This window comes from Gossypium hirsutum, chromosome D13 (genome assembly GCF_007990345.1).
Source record: "Gossypium hirsutum isolate 1008001.06 chromosome D13, Gossypium_hirsutum_v2.1, whole genome shotgun sequence".
NCBI lineage: Eukaryota > Viridiplantae > Streptophyta > Magnoliopsida > Malvales > Malvaceae > Gossypium > Gossypium hirsutum.
The window spans coordinates 23325288-23346546 of NC_053449.1; the positions used below are offsets into that span (position 1 = coordinate 23325288).

The window sequence follows — 21259 nt, forward strand, 5'->3', positions numbered from 1 at the left end:
ATTCCATGAAATTGTAGACCATAAAAATATAATAAAAAATAAATTTTTCCTCTTTGGATTTGTGGTGCCGAAACCACTGTTCCGACTAGGCCTAAAATCGGGATGTTACAAAAAAAGAATACGGGATGTTTAAATTTCCTTTCCCTAATCACTGTTCTCTACAAAATGGCTAAAGTCCCTTTGAATGCCAATGAGGATGTTACCTCAAACAAGGGAGGAATATCACGGTTTATATGTGCAAAAAATCCAAGGAGTAGAAACACTAAAACAACACCAGCAAAGTAAGGCACCTGCATCTTCTTCTAGGCCCTTTGCAAAAATAATGGCAGAAAGGCGACAACGATAGAAATGTGAATTGATGCCGCAGTAGAAATCCATGGTGGAAAAATTGAAGGCCCAAAGTATGCTTTGGGGTGAATTTTATAAATTTAAAATTTTTTATTTTTCTAAGATGGAATCATGGAAGCTTTGGCTCATTAGAATAATTTAATTTTATACTTTTAATTTTATGAGATAAGCATGATGATAATTATATGACTACGAATGCATGTTCATGAATATTTGAGATTAACATGCCATATAGATTAGAGAAAATGCCACATGTACTTGTCATCCATATATTGATCATTTATGATTGAAACCAAAAATTAAAAAACCTTGCATGTTTTTAAAATATTGAGTGGGAGAAGGGCCCTAAACAAGAATTATGACCTCCATAAATGGTCTCTTATGATGGCATGAAATGAAGTTGCCCTATGGTAAGAGTTGTCATGTAGATTTCACTGAGGAGACGTCTTGAAAGTAAAGAGGGCCTCAACGCCTAAAATTACTATACATATAGGTGAGTACTCACAATCCTATGGCATGCCAACTATATCTAACGGTTTCAAGATCACAAGGCCAAAATATCCAAAACAAAACACATATCACTTACCGATTATTCGTGCACTATCATAGCATATTTGCATTTTTAGCAAAACACTATCACTAACATTTAACATATACATAACATGTACCCATTTGCACTTTCACAATAGTTATCATAACCATATATCACATGTTATAGCATCTCATCTCAATTCACATATCACAAACATATAAGCACATAGTTCACAAGATAAACATAGGTATGAGAAAGCTTACACTCAGAATTTAGAGTAGGGGTTTCAGATACTACTAAATTCCCAAATAACACATGAATTGTGTCTATGAGCAACGATTCCAAACACTCACCAATACGCTTTTATCGCGAAGCTGAAATCTCAATCTATACTTTCCTAGCTCATAGATGGTCTTAGAGAATATGAAGCTTTAACACAATAAATTCACACAATAATATATTCAAAAATCAACCAATGACTCATCATAAACAATAAAAAATAAGCCTAAACTAAGTTCTCATGTAACCGAAGCCTTTAACATAGCAAACTTTAAATTTGAATATATCGATCTATACTCAAGCTTTTCACCTAAAACCAATTCAGTTCATTGTAAAATTCAACTACGACTGATTTTCAACCTTTAAACCACACAAAACTACTCAATTCATAGTATCGACTTTTTCGACATGTTTTATGGCTATTTTCTAAAAATTTATTAAAACTCAAGAAATTTTTAACAGAACTTCAAAACAAGTTTAGAAACCTCTTAATCATGTCAAAAATAATTGAAAAATACTTTGAAACCATGTTTTTACTCAAAATCCTAAAATTCACCATTAATGACCCTATTTTTGGCTTTTAATAAAAAAACATGTGATTTAATGACTAATAATTTATTTTTAAAGACTAATTAACATTAAAAACTAATGGGTAGATGAACGGTTACCTTTAGTGGAAGAATAAATGAGTTTTTGACGTAAATCTGAGAAACCCACAAGCTTGAACAATGGTGAAATCTATGGTGTTTTTGGTTGTTTTAATGGAATTCTATGGAGATTTAAAACTTAGGTGGTGATAGAAATAAAAAGAATATGGTTTGGGAATCAAAATTAAAGAGTTGGGACTATGGGAGAGTAAGTGACGGCAAGGAAATTGAATGGGAGAAAGCTAACATGAATTTGAAAGATAGAGAGGAAAATAGGCTGTATTTTTAAAAATTGGTAAAACTGCTACATAAATGCTCATATTTTTTTATCCTGTTGCAAATCAGTCCTTTTTTAAAATTAAAGGTTTCTAAAATACTTAATCAAAAATTTATTAGATTTTCTAAAAATCATAATTGAAAACATTACCAATATACCATGTCGCAAAACTCTGAATGCTCTAAGGTTAAAATTCCTAAAATACCCCTAAAAACTCTTAGGCCCTATTTTGGTGTGTTACAAATTCTAGTTCGACGAAGTCACATATTTTGAGTGAATTGGCATGTAAGTTAGTTATTCTTGTTGAGACTATTAGTTTGGGTATGATTGCCATTTGTTCTTTCAATGATAGTGTGGTAATGAACAAAGTGTACTGTAGATGTCCCCTTATGATCCAAGGGCATGTTTTCTTTGTTGATCTTATGGAGTTTCCTTTTTATGGTTTTGATGTTATTCTTGGTATCGATTGGTTAACTAAAGATAAGTTTAAGGTAAATTTTGAGACTAGGTGAACTATTTTAAGGAATAGTGATGGGTTGGAAATCGTTGTTGTTCGTGAAAGATCGGGTTTTCTGTCTAATGTGGTTTTAGCTTTGATAATTGAAAAGATGTGGGGAAAAGGTTGTGAAGCTTATTTAGCTTATGTGATGAATTTAGGTAGTAAGGAGTTCAGAGTTCTGGATATTAGCATTGTTAGGGATTTTTCTGACGTGTTTCCTGAAGAGTTTTCGAGTTTGTCGCCAAATCATGAAGTGCAGTTTGGTATTGAGATCTATCCTGGTACTGCACTGGTGTCTATTGCGCCCTATCGCATGGCACATAAAGAGCTCAAGGAATTAAAAATTCAATTGCAAGAGTTGTTTGATAGAGGATTTTTTGACCGAGTGTATCTCTGTAGGGTGCACTAGCTTTGTTTGTGAAGAAGAAGGATGGTACGATGCAAATGTGTATTAACTATAGGTAGTTGAATAAGTTCACTATTAAGAATAAGTATCCGTTGCCACGAATTGATGACTTGTTTGATCAGTTCTGAGGTGCAACGGTGTTTTCGAAGATTGGTCTTAGATCTAGGTATTATCACTTGAAAGTGAAAGAGTATGATGTGTTGAAGACTACTTTTAGGACTCAGTATGGGCATTATGAGTTTTTGGTGATGCCATTTGGTTTAACTAATGCCCCTGTCGGCTTCATGGATTTGATGAACCAAGTATTTCATTTGTACTTGGATTAGTTTGTGGTAGCTTTCATAGATAATATTTTGGTGTATTCTCATTTTGAGGAGGATCACGATGAGCATTTAAGGGTTGTTTGGCAAATTATTCGAGATAAATAATTGTATGCAAAGCTGAGTAAGTTTGAATTTTTCCTTAAAGAAGTGGCATTCTTAGGTCATGTTGTTTTGGTAGAAGGGATTCATGTGGATCCCAAGAAGATTGAGGTGATTTTAGAATGGAAGCCACCTAAGAGTGTTATTGAATATGGAAGTTTCTTCTGTTTATTTGGCTATTATCATAGATTCGTTGAAGGGTTCTCTCTTATTGATGTACCCTTACCAAAACTTTTTTAGAAAGATGTGGTGTTTGAAAGGACTGATGCAAGGCAGAAGAGTTTTGAATGACTTTCGGCAATTTTGACTGAAGCACCAGTGTTGATTCAACCAGAGTCTTGAAAGTATTTTATGGTTTATAGTGATGCTTCGTATTCAGGTGGTTTTGGCACTTAAGAGTTGGAGCCATTACTTTTATTGAGAGAAGTGTGTGATTTAAATGGATCATAAGAGCCTTAATGGAAAGATGTATCATGATCTTAGAGAGGTCTATGGGTGGCCTAGGTTGAAATGTGACGTTACAGATTTTGTGACTCAATGTTTGTTTTGTCAGAAGGTTAACGCAGAACATCAATTTCCTTCAAGTTTTTTGAAACTGATTACGATTCCTGAATGGAAGAGAGAAAGGATTATTATGGATTTTTTTTTCAAGTTTGCCTTTAACTCTATCAAATAAGGATTCTATGTGGGTTATAGTTGATCAATTTTCGAAGAATGCGTATTTCTTGACTGTGCGTCTAATTATTCTTTGTTGAAGTTGACAGAGTTGTATATCGCTAAATTGTTCGTCATCGTGGAGTTCAAGTTTCTATTACCTTTGATAGAGATCAACATTTTACTTCGAGGTTTTAGAAGAGTTTGTAAGAGGTTTTGGGGTAAAAGCTTAGTTTTTGTATGACTTATCACCTCAAAATAGATGGTCAATCCGAAAGGGTAATTCAAGTGTTAAAGGATATTTTGCAAAGCTGTGTGGTTGAGTTTAGTTGGGAGCGATATTTTCCCTTGGCAGAGTTCACTTACAACAATAGTTTTCAAGCGAGTATTCGTATGGCACTATTTGAGGCATTGCGTGGCAGGAAATGTAGAAATCCTGTGTCGGACAGAATTAGATGAGAGGCGAGTTGTTGGATCGGATTTAGTTCGTGAGACTGAAGAGAAAGGAAAGTTAATTTGTGATCATTTGAAAGCGACGTCTAATAGGAAAAAACCTTATGCGGATTTGAAACGTCAAGATATTGAGTTTCAAGTTGGTGATAAGGTATTCTTGAAAGTTTTGCTTTTGAAGAAACTTTTGAGGTTTTGAAAGAGGGGTAAATTAACTCCAAGGTATATTGGACCTTATGAATTTGTCGAGAGGATTGGTTCAGTAGCTTATTGTCTCAAGTTGCCGTAGGAGCATGAGTGAACTCATGATGTTTTCCATGTGTCTATGTTGCAAAAGTATCATTTAGATTTGTTGGATATAGTTACAGTTGAGGAAATTGAAGTTCGAGATGATCTTACTTTTGGGGAAGAACTAGTTGAAATTTTAGCTAGCGAAGAGAAGGTTTTGCAGAATAAGAGGGTTCCGCTGGTAAAGTTCAACCTAAAATAAAACCCCTCCTTTAGCATATCACGTTAATTCTTCCAAAAACATTGCTTTGCTGTTTCTTATTCTCCCAAGCCAATCCCAATCGATTTTGTTCTTTAAATTTTAATTCCTAGATTTCCATCAATCCTCAAGTATTAAACCTTCACAATTCTCCAAGAAAATAGTCTAAAATTCCATAGATTTCATCATCTACTTCGCATGTAAGCTTTTTTAGTTTTTAATAAAAGGCTATTTTTCTTCCATCAAAGGTAGCCAATCGTCTACCCATTAATTTTTAATGTTATTAGGCCTTTGAAACTGAATTTTTAATCGTTAAATCATATGTTTTGATTAAAAATCGAAAATAGAGTCATTAATGGTGAATTTTAGATTTTCGAGTAAAAATGTGATTTCAAAGTGTCAATCAATAGGTTTTGATACAATTAAGAGGTTTCTAAACTTGTTTTAAAGTATCATTAAGGATTTCTTAGGTTTTAATGAATTTTTTGAAAAATAGCCATAAACATGTCAAAAAATTCGATACTATAAACTAAGTATTTTAATGTAGTTTAAAAGGTTGGGAATTAGTCATAGATGAATTTTAAGATGAACAGAATTGGTTTTAGGTGAAAAGATTGAGTATAGACCAAGATATTCAAATGTAAAGATTGTTATGTTAAGGATTTCAGCTACATGAGAGCATAGTTTTAGGCTTATGTTTTTGATTGCTTGTGGTGAGTGTTTAGGTTAATTGCTTGTAGACACGATTGAATGCATTATTTTGGAATTTAGTGGTAGCCTAAACCCCTACTCTAAATTTTGAGTGTAAGCTTTCTTGTACCCATTTTTATCTTGTGAGATATGTGCTTGCGTTATTGTGAAATTTTGATCCAAAATGGGATGCTATATATTTGTTATATGTTAATGATCACTGTTGTGAAAAAGTATATGTGTAAGCATGTCATAGACGTTAACTGACAGTGATAATATTGTGCAAATGATACAAATGTGCAGTGAAAGTAATCAGAAATCGGTAAGTAATATGTGTGTTTAAATACAAATATTTTGGCCTTGTGATACTTGAGACCATTGGATATAGTTGGCATGCCATAGGATTGTGAGTACTTACCTATATGTATATGTGATTTCGGCGTTGAGGCCTTGGGACATGTTTGAAGAGATAAGGGAATGTAAGCTAAGCTCAATTCAATGTGACATGTTTGGTATGTTGGAGAGTGTTAGCTTAATGCTTCACTTACGAGACATGTTTGACTTTATGAGTCTAAGTGGTGTGTTGGAGATTCGAGTATCTAATGAGTGGTAATAGTGCCCACTTTTATGTTTCATAACTCAAGTGTCAAATTATCTATTAATGTGATTGTGTGTATTGTGATGTTTACATGAATATGCATGTATTGACTCTGTAAATACACTATCGAATATAAATGTGAAGTAAAATATGTCAACTAAGTTAAGGTTGCTTATTTATGCTACATATATGTTTCACTAATGCTTTATGAACTATTTGCATGGTAGTTGTTCTAGGCATTCACTGAGCTTGTTAAGCTCACCCACTCCTTTTAAACCATTGCAGATTAGTAGCGTTTCTGTATGAGCAGTGTGGTTCTAAGGGATGATTCCATGCAAGTCCTTTTCCGTTATTTTGTAGGTGTTATTGTTATCCGTTTTTGTTTTACGAATAAGGCAATGTGGTAGAATTTTATTGTTATTTGTCTTAATGTTTTGGATGCTTCCATAGACTATTTGTTTTTAAGTTTATGAGATTCGTTTTGTATGATGTTGATTACTGCTCAAACTTACTTTTGATGCTTGAGGCTATTATTAAGGCCATTTTGATGTTTATTTGATGACGATATGTTAGCATGATGGATTGGTACATGTTGGAATTATTTATATGCTCAAGTATGTCGTAAATTTCTGGTATGGAGAAGAGGTATCGATATTCATGTTGTAAAAAAGATGCCTTTGTGATTTTAAAATGTGCAGGGAGATAGTAACATAATTTGGTATTGATACCCTATCACGAGTATCGATACTCAGGGTTGAAATATTGATACTTTGGTAGAGGAATCGATAATTTTTGAGGTTTGGGTTTTTAGGTGAGAAACAGTAAACGGTTTTGGTCTAATTTTCCAAGCGTTATCGATACCACTTGAGAGAATTATCGATACCTCACCTTTAGTATCGATAACTACGTGGTCAGTTTTAAGATTTTCCTAAATGGGCCTTATGCATGTTTAATTATTATTAAAAGACTATTTGATGTATGTTTAGCATGTAACAATGATCTTAAAGAGTATGATTGACTTAAAACCTATACGAATACTAAAAAGGAGGACGATTTGTTTAGAATGAGCTTTTACTTGTTGTGTATAACATGGGATAGTGGTGTGGCATCCTGGTATTCAGGATTAGCAACCAGGTCGGGTATAGGGTGTTACACCGAAAATCTGACATTCCCGAAGCTGTTCCAAGATAAGTACTCCTAATACTTGAAACTTTGGATTATGAAACTTTAGACTATGAGATGACATACTTATTGATAGTGAAATTTTGATTGAAAACACTCAAAGTGATAACATAAGACTTGTTTCTAAAATTAACAAATAAAACTCATAAAATTATTGATAGACATTATCGATAGCCAAGGAGTACAGACTCATGGCACACATCGTCGTGAGGCTCTAGAAGAGTCATCTACCATTTGAGTGACTATATCAGATCTTGGTGTCAATAAGGATGACCAGCTATGGATAATGTGAATCAAGAGCCCGAGGGATTTGCTGATGAGGTTGCTAACCTTGATCCTATTGATGGTGCAATATCCCAAGGACTATTAAGGGTTTTACAATGAGTTCCTGGAGGCCAATCTATGAACAAAGTGTTGTTTAAGGCTCTAGAACAAACTTGTTGTTTAAGGTTCATTTTAGGTCCACACGGCCTGAGACACAGGTGTGTGATCTATTGCATGCAAGTCAGGTAGTTACATGGCCTATCACACGGCCAGGCACATGACCGTGTGAGGCTATATCAAGAGTTACACAGCCTAACACACGGGCGTGAGACACGATCGTGTGACCCTACTCAGGGAGTTACACGGGTGAGGACACGGGCTGAGACACGGCCGTATGTCCGTATTTTGAAGGTTACACAGCCTGAGACACGGGCAAGTGTCTCAGTCATGTAAGCCACAAGGCCATGTGACCCCTGCAGTCAAATTTTTCTAGCTTTTACTTGAACTTTGTAATTGCTTCTAATTCGGTCCCAAATTGTTTCTAAGGTGATTCTAGGGCTTCGATGGCTCGATTAAGGGATGGTACGTATGCAATGAATGTATTTTAATATGTTTGTAATGATGTATGAAATGTATGTTTAATGTTCCATTTGTATGGTAATGTTTTGTAACCCTAATCCGGTGATGGATATGGGTTAGGGGTGTTACATTTAATGGTATCAAAGTTATGGTTTAGTCAGTTTTCAGACTGAACGTAGCGTGTGTAATGTCTAGAATTACATGCCATATAAATCTATGATTGTGTGACATCTTTGATCCGATCTAACCTCTATTTTTCTTATATAATTTTAAAGATGTTATGCGGATTTGATTGTTCTGACAATGATGAGGTTAATAGTAATGTAGCAACCTTTGATCATGGGACGAGTAGTAATATTCTGATTCTTCAAGTACAAGAGCATGAACTTAAAAACTTGTTCTTCTGGTTTATGAACCAGTGGTTTAATGAGTTATGCAAATGAATACTCTGGCTCAACGACCTCAACCCCTGTCATACCTCCTGTTATACCTCCGGTTGCACCTCCACCTCCTCTTGTGACTGAGCCTAGTCGACGTATTCCGATAAAGAAGCTTAGAAAGTGTGGTGCCGAAGAATTTTGAGGTAGATTGAAAGATGATCCAGTTAAAACTGAGTACTGCTTTCAGAACATCTTGCGAGTTTTCGAAGAAATGGCTTACCCTCTTGATGATTTCTTAGATGTTTCGTTTCATTGTTAAAAGACGAAGCATATAGTTGGTGGACTATATTGGTAGCTGTAGTACCGAGGGAGAAAATTTCCTAGGATTTCTTTCAAATCGAGTTTAAAAAGAAGTATGTCGAAAAATGATATCTGGACAAGAAAAAGAGAGAATTTCTTGAGTTATGACAGGGAAATAAATTGGTGGTTGAGCATGAGAGAGTTTGTATATCTTAATAAATATACCCGAGAGATTGTGCCTACTAAAAAAGAGATGTGTATCCAGTTTGAAGATGTCCTGAATGATGAAATTTGAATGATAATCGGAGGTAATGAAATTCGAGAATTTGTTGTTTTATCTGATCATGCACAGAAAATGGAAGAAGTGTACAATCGTAAGATACAAAATGATAGACGGATTCGAGAGTTTCATAAGAGAAGTTCTTCTAAGTCATTTTCTACAACACCATCAAAGAAGACTAGGTAAGACTTTAGTCGAGCCAGTTTAATGTCTGAACATATGAATAAAAATAAATCGATTCAACATGATTTTAAAGCTCCTACAAAACCAGTTGATAGTGTGGGAAATGTACGAAACGCTTATAGCCCAGTTATAGACATTGTGGAAAATATCATCCTGGCGAGTGTAGAGCTAAGTCGGAAGCCTGTTATAGATATGGGTTGACTGATCACTTTCTTTGGAATTTGTCCTAAATAGTTAAAAGGAAATGAAGAACAGAATGAAAAGCAAATGTCTACATCTCAGAAAAGTAGATGGCCGGGCCAGAATAGTACTGTAGGGACTACTCGTACGAGAGCAAAAGACACTGTTGTTCGGCCAGAGGCTAGAACAGCTACTCGCACATATGCTATTAGAGCCAGAGAGGAAGCTGTTGCATCTGATGTGATTGCTATTATATTCGATTTCTTTGATGTTACTATGTATGCACTATTGACTCCAGGTCAACTCATTCTTATATTTGCACTGCATTAGTAACGAAAAAGAAATTACATATTGAATTGACTAAATATGATATGCAAGTTACTAATCCACTAGGTCAGAGTGTGATAGTTAACTTAGTTTGTTGTAAATGTCCGCTGAAAGTTAGAGGCTGTGAATTCCCTACTGATTTGATGTTATTACCCTTTCAGGAAATTGATGTTATTCTGGGTATGGATTGGCTATCGCTGCATGATACTGTGATAAACTTTAGACAAAAACAAATTGATTTGAGATGCCAATTAGGAGAGATGATTTCAGTTTTATCTAACGGGCCGAATAGTGCTGTTAGAATCATTTCAGCTATTTCTGTACATAGATTGATATGTAAAGGTAGTGAAGCATTTCTAGCATACATTCTTTATACCAGACATCCAGAATGGAAGTTAGATCAGTTACTGATTGTTAGTGAATTTATTGATGTATTTCCTAAAGAGTTGTCGGGTTTGCCTCCTGATATTGAAGTTGATTTTTTGATTGATCTAGTTCCTGAAAATGCACCGATATCGATATCACCGTATCTCATGGCACCAATTGAATTAAAAGAGTTGGAAGAAAAGTTGCAAGAGCTATTAGACAAAGGGTTTAGTCAATTGAGTGTATCTCCTTGGGGTGCACCTATATTGTTTGTAAAAGGGAAAGACGGTTCTTTGAGATTATGTATTAACTACAGATAGTTGAATAAAGTCACAATAAAGAATAAGTATCTCTTGCTATGTATTGATGATTTGTTTGATAAACTAAAATGTGCTACTGTATTTTCAAAGATAGATCTCAGATCTAGGTGTTATCAATTGCGGGGTAAAGATTGTGATGTGTCAAAGATGGCTTTTAGAAATCGTTATGGTCATTATAAGTTTATGGTAATGCCATTTGGTTTGACTAATGCCCCTGCTATTTTTATGGACTTGATGAATCCAGTTTTTTAACCTTATTTGGATAGATTTGTGGTTGTGTTTATCGATGATATATCAATCTATTCTAAGACAGAATCTGAGAATGCTCAACACTTGAGAATTGTATTGCAGACTTTGAGAGAAAAATAATTGTATGCAAAGTTTAGTAAATGTTAATTCTGGCTTCGCGAGGTTGGATTTTTGGGTCACATAGTATCAGCTGATGGGATTTGAGTTGATTCAAGTAAAGTTTCTACTGTGATGAATTGGAAAACTTCAAAGAATGTTTCTGAAGTGCGAAGTTTCTTGGGTTTAGCAGGTTACTATCGACATTTTGTTAAAAACTTCTTAATCATTGCTTCATCGATGACTAGACTACTATAGAAAAATATTGAGTTTGCTTGGTCTGATAAGTGCCAATAGAGTTTTGATAAACTAAAAAACGTGTTGACAGAAGCTCCAGTATTGACTCAGCTTGAGTCTTGGGTAGCATATGTTATTTATAGTGATTTCTCTCTCAACGGTTTGGGTTGTGTGTTGGTGTAGGCAGGGAAAGTAGTAGCTTATGCTTCTCAGTAGTTAAAGCCACATGAAAAGAGTTATCCTATTCATGATCTTGAATTAGCCTTGATTGTATTGGCCTTGAAGATTTGGAGACATTATTTATACGGTAAAAAATGTCACGTGTTTACGGATCACAAAAGTTTAAAGTATTTGATGACTTAGAAAGAACTGAATTTGAGACTGTGATGTTGGTTAGAGCTACTAAAAGATTACGATCTAGTTATTAATTATCATCCAGGAAAGGCCAATATGGTTACGGATGCACTCAATTGAAAGTCATCAGTGTTTGCACTTCAAGTGTTGAATACTCATTTAGCTCTGAATGAAGATGGTTCTGTACTGGTTGAGTTGAGAACTAAACCCCTATTTCTACAACAAATTTGGGACTTACAAAATGACAATCCGAAGTTGAAATTGAAATGAGAACTGGTTTTAAATAATTTGAGTTCTGAGTACGGTATTGATGATGATGGTATGTTACATTATCATGATAGGATTTGTGTTCCGAATGATTTAGGTTTGAAAAGAGATAATTTTCAGAAGCACACAATAGTACATATTCTATTCATCTTGGTAGCACGAAGATGTATTGTGATTTGAAATAGATGTACTAGTGGCCGGATATGAAATGGGAAATTTTTGAATTTGTAGCTAAATGTTTAATATGTCAACAAGTAAAAGCAGAGTATCACATATCGTCAGGTTTACTACAAGCTGTTATGATTCCTGAGTGGAAGTGGGAGCGAGTCACAATGGATTTCGTATCTGGTTTACCGGTAACTCCGAAAAATAAAGATTCGATCTGGGTGATTATGGACAAATTGACTAAATCAACACATTTTATTCTAATCAGAATAGATTTCTCAGTTGAAAGATTAGGGGAATTATATCTATCTGAGATTATCAGATTGCATAGAGTTCTGACATCTATTATTTTAGACCATGACCTGAGATTTACATCAAGATTTTGGCAAACTTCACGAGGCTTTGGGCACTAAACTCAATTTCAGCACAACGTTTCATCCTCAGACGGATGGGCAATCAGAACGAGTGATATAGATTCTGGAAGAAATATTGAGATGTTGTATACTCGAGTTTGAAGGCAACTGGGAAAAGTATTTACCATTAGTTGAACTCACTTATAATAAAATTTATCAATCCAGTATAAAAATGACACCATTTGAAGCTCTTTACGGAAGAAAGTGTAAAACACCATTGTATTGGTCTAAATTGAGTGAATGAAAAATGGTGGGAATTGATTTGATCCTAGAAACTGAAGAAAAAGTTCGATTAATTTGATATATAGAATTTGTTGATGGCGATCGAGTATTTCTGAAAGTTTCTTCGTGGAAGAAAGTGCTACGTTTTGGCAAGAAAAGGAAATTGAGTTCGAGATTTATAGGATCGTATGAGATTGTCGAAAGAATCGACCCTGTGACTTATACATTAGCTTTTCCCTCTACACTTAAGAAAATTTATAATGTATTTCATGTTTCAATGCTGAGACAATATAGGTCTGATCCTTCGCATGTGATTCCTCATAGTGAGATTTAATTATAGCCAGATTTGACGTATTTTGAGGAACTAGTGAAAATTTTGGCTCAGGAAATTAAAGAGTCGTGGAATAAATGAGTACCGTTAGTAAAAGTCTTATGGCATTGTCATGGTATAGAAGAAGCTACTTGGGAAACTAATGAATCAATGAAACTACAGTATCTAAATCTATTCTCAAGAAACAATTTCGAGCGAGAAATTTCCTAAGAGGGGAAAGAGTTGTAATAGCCTGATTTTCAATGGTGACGGAATAGTGATTTTGGGACCATAAATTTCTGTTGACTCAACTCGTAAATATTATTTTTTGAATATTTATGGAGTAATTAGAGTCATATTAAAATTTGTTCTAGAAATCTTAGTGTTTAAATAGTTAATTAAAGAAAAAGAACTAAATCGCAAAAGGTGCAAAATTTAGTAATTATTGCATTTAGGTGATTAAATAGCTTAATTAATAAATAAGGAGGGACTTAAGTAGCAAATATACCCTAGTTAATATAGTGGTACGACAACATAGTTGAAATTGATTAAAAATTATGTGATCAATGGTAATTTTGTAATTTAAACTAAATTAATTATTGAAGAAAACAAAAACACTTTCATTTTCTTCTTCAAGCTTGACGAAAACCATAGCCAAAGAAAGAGAAGCTTCGGTTTGGACAGTTTTCATTGCATGTAAGTGAAATTGTTATCTATTTCTTGTCATTTTTATGTTTTTGAGATCATTGCAACTAAGTCCAGCTAGCTCGTACCTTTGTTTTTAAATCTTTTAAAAATTTTAGAAGTTTCCATTGATGAATCTTGAATTTTTTTGATGAATATCATGTATTTGAAGCTTTGATTGTGTTGTTTGATGATTTTGTAAAGTGATTTCTGTTAAATTTTGATTTTAGGATTAAATTGTGAAAATATCAAAATTTTAGTGTTTGTAGTGAATTAGATGTTTAATAGGGACTGTACAAGGGCCCAGTATATTTGACTATAATTTTGACTTGAGAAAAATGGTTAATTTGATGATTTTCGGGTTAAAGGATTAAATTGTAAATGTTTGAGGTAATTATGTAAATTTTAAAAATAAAAGGGTATAAATTGTAATGTGAATTGAAATATGAAATATAAGCTAATAATTGAAGAGTTTTACATTTTAGATCAAGTTCCCGTAGATACTCTTGTAAAAGGAAAATTGTGGAATAATCTCTAAACTTCTACAACTACTAAAATTCAGTCCAAGTAAGTTCGTACAGTTTAAAATTTAACATCTAAATGAATTTTTGGATAATTTAAGACGATACAGTAGATATATTTAAATTTTATTATGAAAGGTTAATTGAGAAATGTTATCGAATTTTGATGTTTGGATCGGGTTGAACATACGTTAGAGTACTATCGAGATATGGGGTGTGTTATGGGGGTTTGGAGTGGAGACTATTATGGAGACAGTTTACCAAGTGTACCGAGGTTCAACATTTGTTACGAACTCTCATGTTATACTTTTTGTTTTGGTGTGTTTCGATTGGACTAGCTCTCATGAGCATTGTTGTATTTCAGAGGGATTAGCTCTTATGAGCATTGATGTGTTTCGAAGGGATTAGTTCTTATGAGCATTGGTGTGTTTTGGATGGATTGGCTCTTGTGAGCATCTGGTGTATTTTGGTTGGATTGTCGATGTGCTCGTATCCGTAAGTCATTCAGCAAATTAAAAATCTTGGTAAGGTAACTTGTTTTATGATTATGATGGATTTGTTATATATATTTGAGTATTGAACTAAAATTTTAGAATTTATTGATTGAGGTTGTGGATGTACAGAGAACATTCATGGTTGAATTATTGTTTGAATTATTGTACTTACTTCAGTAAGATTTATTATTTTAATACGTCGACTTACTAAGCTTCATTAAGCTTACTTGTGTATTTATTGTTCTTTTAGATACTAAGAAGGTTGGACGATTGGACCGGCACTCAAGTCACACTATCCATAAATCTCAGTAGTTTTTGAAATGTTCATTTCAGATTATATGGCATGTAATAAGTTTTTGTGTTATTATTACTAATAATGTTTCGAGATGTGTAAATATTAAGTATGGTCTCTTGTGTAATTTCTAGCTTATATGATACATGTGAATGAAGTAAGGTTCCAGTGCGAATATGAATGATATGTGTTACTGATATGTTGTGATTGAGGTACCTATGATAGGTACATTGGTTACGTGTTAGATTGGATGAATTGATAAGTTGTGTTTGAAGTTTTATTTTGATGTATAGTTGTATATACTTTAGTATCTATGAAGATACATTGGTTAGGCACTTAGGCTGTTGGTTTGGCATGTTTTTGGCTTGTTTAAAGTCACTTTGAATAGGTCTTTTTGCTAGTAAATGGATTTCTTAGACTCTAAGTAAGCTTGAAATAGTAAACTTGTTGTTTAAGGTTCATTTTGGGTTCACACAGCCTGAGACACGAGCTTGTGACTCAGCTGTGCGTGACACATGGCTTGGTGACACGGCCGTGTGTCCTCTGTAGGTTCCATTGCATGCAAGTCCGGTAGTTACACGGCCTAGTACACGGGCGTGTTGGGCTATATCGAGAGTTATAGGGGTTAACACACGGGTGTGTGACACGGCCATGTAACCCTACTCAGAGAGTTACATGGGTGAGGGCATGAGCTGGGACACAGCCGTTTGTCCCTATTTTGAAGGATACACAGCTTGAGACACGGGCCGTGTGACCCCTCAGTCAAATTTTTCTAACTTTTTACTTGAACTTTCTAATTGCTTCCAATTTGGTCCAGAATTGTTTCTAAGGTGATTCTAGGGCCTCGAGGGCTCGATTAAGAGATGGTACATATGTGAATAAATGTATGTTAATATGTTTGTAATGATGTATGAAATGTATGTTTAATGTTCTATTTGTGCGGTAATGCTCTATAACCCTAATTCAACGATCTTGGATATGAATGTTGATGAGTCGGTGATAGAGAACATCCATATAGTGAGGGAGTTTCCTGATGTACTCACAGAGGAATTGAATGTTTTACCTTTGGAGCTTGAGGTTGATTTTGGGATCAAGTTGCTGCCTAGGACAGCTCCGTTGTCCATAACTCCTTATCGCATGGCACCTAAAGAGCTTAATGAGCTAAAGGTGAAATTGTAAGAGTTGTTGGATTGTGGATTCATAAAGCCAAGTGTGTTACATTAGGGAGATCCAGTTTTGTTTGTAAAGAAAAAGGTTGGATCGATGAGACTGTGCATTGATTACCGGCAGTTGAACAAGTTGACAGTGAAGAACAAGTACTCGTTGCCAAGGATTGATGACCTTTTTGTTAAATTTATGGGTGCCATAGTTTTCTCTAAGATTGATCTGAGGTCAAGTTATTATCAGCTTAAGGTGAGAGAAGTTGATATATCTAAGACTTCTTTCAGAACTTAGTACGGTCATTATGAATTCTTAGTGATGCCTTTTGGTCTTACCAATGCACCAACAACTTTTATGGACCTCATGAATTGATTTTTGTTCATCGACGACATCCTGATTTATTCTAAGATTAAAGCTGAGCATGAGGAGCACTTGAGAGTGGTTCTTCGAAACCCTTCGTGAGAAAAAGTTGTACGATAAGTTGAGGAAGTACGAGTTTGGCTCTGTGAAGTGATGTTTTTAGGTCACGTGGTATCAACTGAGGGTATCTAAGTTGATCCAAAGAAGATTGAGGATATTCTAGATTGGAAACAACCTAAGAATGTTAGTGAGATTCGAAGCTTTCTTGTTCTTACAGGTTATTACAAAAGGTTTGTAGAAGGTTTCTCTTTGATTGTATCTCATCCTATGACCAAACTATTGAGGGAGAGTGCCCCTTTCAAGTGGATCGAGGAGCAGCAAGGTAGTTTCGAGAAACTACCCTACTCATGATCTCAGGTTAGTTATGGTGGTCTTCGCTCTTAAGATTTGGAGACACTAGCTCTGTGTTGAGAAATGCATTATTTACATGAATCACAAAAGCCTTAAGTATCTCCTCACCTAAAAGGAGTTAAACTTGAGGCAGAGGAGGTGGATTGAGTTGCTCAAGGACTATGATTTCACCATCGAGTACCATCCGTGGAAGGCAAATGTTGTAGCTGATGCGTTGAGTAGGAGGTCAATAACTGATTTGAAGGTGATGTTTGCTAGATTCAGTTTGTATGAGGATAAGGGTTTTCTTGTAGATTTACAAGTAAGACCCACCTTGGTGGATGAGATCAAATTGAAACAGTCTCTAGATTTGTCTATTGTGCCACACATCAAACAAATTGAAGAAGGCAACACTACAGACTTTGGGTTTAATTTGGAGGGAATTTTGTGTTATCGTGGAAGGTACTATGTACCTTTGGATAGGGATCTGAGGAGTCCATTCTTTGGAAAACGCATAGTAGCCCATATGCTATGCATCCTACAGGGAATAAAATGTATTGAGATATTCAGGAACAATATTGGTGGTAAGGAGTAAAGCAAGATGTGATCGAGTTTAATGCTATTCAGATTCCTCAATGGAAGTGGGAACGAGTGACTATGGACTTTGTTAGTGGGATACCTTTGACGCCTTCTAAGAAAGATTCAGTTTGGGTAATTGGGGATAAATTGACCAAATCAGCTCATTTTTTGTTGATTCACACAAATTATTCATTACTGAAGTTAGTCAAACTGTATATTTCTAAACTTGTGAGAATTCATGGGTACCAATATCGATCATCTCCAATTAGGATCCTCGTTTCAAAATACGATTTCAAAATACGATTTTAATCAAGATGACATAATTGTGTTAGATTAATTACATTTCTTAACTTAAAATTATTAAACTCATGTTTATATTGTTACGAATAAGTTCACGGTAACTCGATAAGTTGTTAACTTATGAACATACTCACCTACCAAAATCCATTTATCTCTTGACTATATCTCTATGTCAATTCAACCGATTAAACAGATCTTAATAGGCAAATATGTTATTGCACATACATACTTATTAAATCGAAATAATCTCTTGTACATATCCCTATGTCAATTCAAACAATTAACTCGATTTAATAAGCACATAAAAGACTATGTGAGGTAACACAGTATCCTTACCTAGAAACAGTTTAATCACAATAGTCTTGCAAGTTATGCAAGGCAAATGTATCGTCAGATGCCGTTGCTAATCTAACCCTCAGCTACCTTAGATGATTAAACATGCATTGATTAAGTACTGTGTACATTAATTATAATTTCAATACGTTTAAATAATTAATTCATTAGTTACCTAACAATTGTAATGCAAGAATAGCTTAGTCATGATTTTACTTAATCAAGTGTAATGTTTAGGTTTGTACAAGTCTACACAGTCGTTATCAAGTAATAAGTAAGTATCGAGTTATCATCTCTACAGGGATTGTATTTGTGTTAAGTCACTTAATTTGTAAAATTATATTAATAATTTGGTAAATAAAAACACAATATAGTTGAGAAGTGGTGATTAAAATATATTAAACTAAATGCAATGATCCCTAATGCAAATTATCCTAAGTATGCAAACTATATGAATGAAATAGATTTTAGTAAAATTAAACACAATTTGCAACAATTATAACATAAATAAACTAAGACAATTACTTTAATTAAACTCAATTTATTATGAACATGCTTAATAACATTCGGAAAAATATTCTATGGCAACTCCATCTTTCATGAGTTTGAAAACCACATTAGGTCCTTTCGGAATCCTTTACTTAGTAAATACTCATTTTACTGATCCTTATTAACTAAGGGTTTCTTAGCATTCATGTGAGGTAATAGGGACGTGTTAGGTTTGAAACAATTTAATCACACAAATCTAAAAACTATGCAGATAACAGAGCTTGGTTAGAGTTGTTATGCAACCTACAATTTTATCGTGTTAGGATCTAAATTGAGCATGCACATTTCAATTATGCGTCCATTAGCCATCGTCTGGTTAGGATCGCTCAGCTAATTCAGGTGCATTTCAATCACGTATGAACGAAATACAGACTTGATTTTAATTGAAAACATGATCGATTGAGGCACAAACATTATAAGTATGAATCAAATAAATATTATTTAAATAAATCAATTATCTTAGCTTAAATAAACCAAAATAATTTGAAGTTTAGGGGCACTATGATAGAATATCCTTATCAACATTTGAAATGGTTTCTTAAACTCTATGATACTTTTAAGCATAACGGGGTCACTGATGATGCTATTCATCTTTGGTTGTTTCTATTTTCTCTGATTGATAACACCTTTTCTTGGTTAAACTCATAGACTTCAGGATCGATCACAACTTGGGACGAACTTACTAGAAAATTCTTATAGAAGTTTTCTAGATTAGTAAAGTAGTCCAATTAAGGAGAGAGATTGTTGTCCTTAGATAGATGGAAGGAGAAAGCTTCTATGATGTGTGGGAAAGCTTCAAAATGTTGATTCAAAAATGTCCACACAATTGATTTCCTAAGTGGATGAGATTGCATTTTTTTCTAATGAGTTAGATACGAACGCAAGATCAAGTTTAGATGGAGCAGAAAGAGGAGCCCGTATGAATAGAACGTACGAGGATGCATATGAAATTATTGAAAACATGGAATTAAACTCCTACCAGTGGCAAACTGAACAATTCACGTATGGCCAGAAACTTGCTACGGCCAAAGCTATTCAATAGGATGATAAATATTAGCAACTAGTGGATAGACTCAACCGTATGAATCTGCTTTTGTACCGTCTATGCATGGAGGAGACATGCCAGTTTTCCATTATATCAATAATCCTACCGAGGATATAAATTACATTGGGAATAGGGGTGGAAACTCTTATTAAAACACATACAATCATGGCTAGAGAGATCACTCGAACTTGAGATGAGGAGAAAACCAAAGAGGAGGTAACAATTCTAGTCAAGTTAAAAATACTAATTCCCAACCTCCTTACTTGTAGAAACCCCAAGACAGATCCAAACCAAGTGACCATACGACATGTGGTCAATGTTATGATAGAATTGAATGAGAGATGCAGTCAATGAGGACAAATGTCAAGTAAGTGCAATCTAAGTGCACTAAATCAATAAGAACATTAACTAAGCTTGAGGATTAAATAAGCCAATTAATGAGCATGATGGGAGATATCAAAAGAAAAATTGACTCAGGCATTCCTAGTAACATAGAAGATAATCCACGAAGGGAAGGTAAATAGCATGTGAAAGCTATAGCACTCTGATCGGGTAAGGTACTGATTAGCCAAGAAATACCTATCCTGGAGGTAACTATGGACAATATTAATGAACCTCAAGACAATTCCCTACATGTGGAAGAGGGACCTGAACCAGATAGGGAGAAAACATTAACGGTTGAGACAGGAAAAGAGACACCTAAAGGTGCTGAAATCACAAAAGTCTCATTTCCATCAAGATTAGAAGAAACAAAAAAGCGAGACGAGGATGAATTTGTAAGTTTTTTTATTTTTTATTTAAAACCATAAATGTTAACCTACCTTTGATTGAGTTAATTGAGAAGGCTCCCAAGTATGCCAAGTTTTTAAAGGAGATGATGGCAGGCCTTAAGAAAATCAAGGTAGGAGAACAGGTTAATTTAAGTGCTTCTTGTAGTGTAATTGTTTCCAGACAAGTACCGTGAAAAGTGAAAGACCTAGTTAGTTTTACCATTCCCATAGAAATAAAGAGTATTCACTTTAATAGAGCCCTATGCGATTTAGGAGCTAGTATCAATTTAATGCCCCTGTGTAGCAACATCGCTGCAATTTTTTACAGGGTTGACTCGACCCATTGCGTAACCCGATTGCTTTAACATTAATTTTACTCAATTTCTAATCCTTTAATTTCCTATTTTAAAACCTAAACTCCTATTTACTCCTAGTCAAAACACTCTTTAAACCCTTACCCTTAAAACTCTCTCAAATATCTCAACATCCTTTAAACCCTAAACCCTTAATTTCCTAAATTTTCTTTCACAAACTCGGTGCAACAAGGAACGAGGACAGCACGGGCAAGCAAGGAATTCAAATAAACTTTAACTATACATTCAAGGTTAAGGGTTCCTAAACTCAAACTTTTTACTATTCCATTGACTTATTTATTTAGTACGTCATTAGGATTGAAACATCATGCCTCTTAGGAAAGTTAGGCGAACAATGGAAATATAGCCATCAATGGTTCAAACTCCTTCTAATTTTCCAAATCCGAACGTTTAAAAGTATTTCAATGAACTTCAAGGAAAAACATTTATTCAAGAGAGGGGATT

General features: G+C 34.4%; 1 non-coding gene across 1 annotated transcript; it reads right to left on the reverse strand.

Annotated features, from left to right (window-relative positions):
• Positions 1-19352: 19352 nt before the first annotated feature.
• On the reverse strand, positions 19353-19458 carry LOC121225922 (small nucleolar RNA R71). The gene has a single exon (XR_005923825.1). It is a non-coding gene; the product is annotated as a small nucleolar RNA R71 (small nucleolar RNA).
• Positions 19459-21259: the final 1801 nt, after the last annotated feature.